The sequence below is a fragment of the Anopheles stephensi genome, unplaced genomic scaffold, assembly GCF_013141755.1.
Source record: "Anopheles stephensi strain Indian unplaced genomic scaffold, UCI_ANSTEP_V1.0 ucontig445, whole genome shotgun sequence".
NCBI lineage: Eukaryota > Metazoa > Arthropoda > Insecta > Diptera > Culicidae > Anopheles > Anopheles stephensi.
In genome coordinates, this window is record NW_023405397.1 from 70,758 (window position 1) to 72,500 (window position 1,743).

General features: G+C 50.1%; 1 non-coding gene across 1 annotated transcript; it reads left to right on the plus strand.

Annotated features, from left to right (window-relative positions):
• The first annotated feature begins 1,391 nt into the window (after positions 1 to 1,391).
• LOC118517047 lies at positions 1,392 to 1,549 on the plus strand. Its single transcript, XR_004908246.1, has one exon. It is a non-coding gene; the product is annotated as a 5.8S ribosomal RNA (ribosomal RNA).
• The last annotated feature ends 194 nt before the right edge of the window (positions 1,550 to 1,743 follow it).

Here is a 1,743-nt window from a genome sequence, read left to right on the forward strand (position 1 = left end):
TTAGTATTTACTTACTGTCTTGGTGAAGCGTCTCTTTTAGTATTGGCTTGGTAGCAAAGGCGCGTTAGGTGTTTATATGTCGTGATGAGTAATAAATGTTTTTGTTTGTACAGTCATGTTTGATCAGGAGGAGCACGGGCTCCTAACATTATAGTAGGTCTCAACGTGCAAAAACACCGGCAGCCACACCCGTGCAGGGAATGCTGTCGGTATTGGTGCGGTGTTTGCGTTTATTAATGTTAATGTTTCTTTGTTTACCATTAATAAAACTAAACACACTGTATTTAAAAAAAAAAAAGAAGTGGAGCTTGCGGCTTAATTTGACTCAACACGGGAAAACTTACCAGGTCCGAACTTATCGAGGTAAGACAGATTAAGAGCTCTTTCTCAAATTTAAGGGTAGTGGTGCATGGCCGTTCTTAGTTCGTGGAATGATTTGTCTGGTTAATTCCGATAACGAACGCGACTCAAACAAGCTAACTAGAACGCTGTCAGCAGTGTGCCTCCGGGCGCACCTGACGTTACGGGGCGGCGGCGCCTTCGCGGGCGGTCGTCGCACTAGTTTGCCCTGCTTAGCGGGACAACTTGTGTTTAGCAAGGTGAGAGTGAGCGATAACAGGTCCGTGATGCCCTTAGATGTTCTGGGCTGCACGCGTGCTACAATGTGGGCAGCAGCGTGTTCTCGCCAATAGGCGCCCCCATTCCGAGAGGAACGGGAAATCACCCAAATGCTCATTTAGTTGGGATTGGGGACTGCAACGGTCCCCATGAACCTGGAATTTCTAGTAAGTGCTAGTCATTAGCTAGCGCTGATTACGTCCCTGCCCTTTGTACACACCGCCCGTCGCTACTACCGATGGATTATTTAGTGAGGTCTCTGGAGGCATACCTTCCGCGGTTCCTTCGTGAGCTGCAGTTGGCACGGCCGAAGTTGACCGAACTTGATGATTTAGAGGAAGTAAAAGTCGTAACAAGGTTTCCGTAGGTGAACCTGCGGAAGGATCATTACCGATCAAACAAGTCCGGGAGTGAGGTTGCCAAACGCATCGTCGGCATCACATGCTGACGCGCACGCTACAACCACAAGATGGTGTAGCACACTTGGTAGAGTTGAGCGAAAGCAACTCTTTCAAAGGGATACACATACCACTGCCTCGGCGAAGGTCAGTAAAGATGCACACTTTGGTAGTACCGGGTACCTTATACACTGACTGATTGTCGTGTCACAACGGGGTGATCGACAGTCGCACTTTGGCGTGCTCGGCTCCGCAACCGTCGGGGCCGTGGGCGCCTGCAGTGTGGTACTAGGGAACCAGAGTTGTGTGTTGGTATGTGTATAATGGATGGATGGACGTCGGTTCCATTCATCAACTAGTTCGGTGTGTACGTTAAACCCTAGGCAGGGGATCACTCGGCTCATGGATCGATGAAGACCGCAGCTAAATGCGCGTCAGAATGTGAACTGCAGGACACATGAACATCGACACGTTGAACGCATATGGCGCATCGGACGACTCAACCCGACCGATGCACACATCCTTGAGTGCCTACCAAGTTATCTCAACACTCTAACCAAACTGACCGTCCTGACCCCATCATAGGGGGGTAGGCTGTCGCAGCATGGCGTGCTCGGATCCGCATCCTTGTCGGGACCGTGGGCGCTGAAAGTGAGAGTGCTAACACAGAGAGACATACGAGGTATGGTACACAAACCTAAACACACACACACACATGTGAGCATGG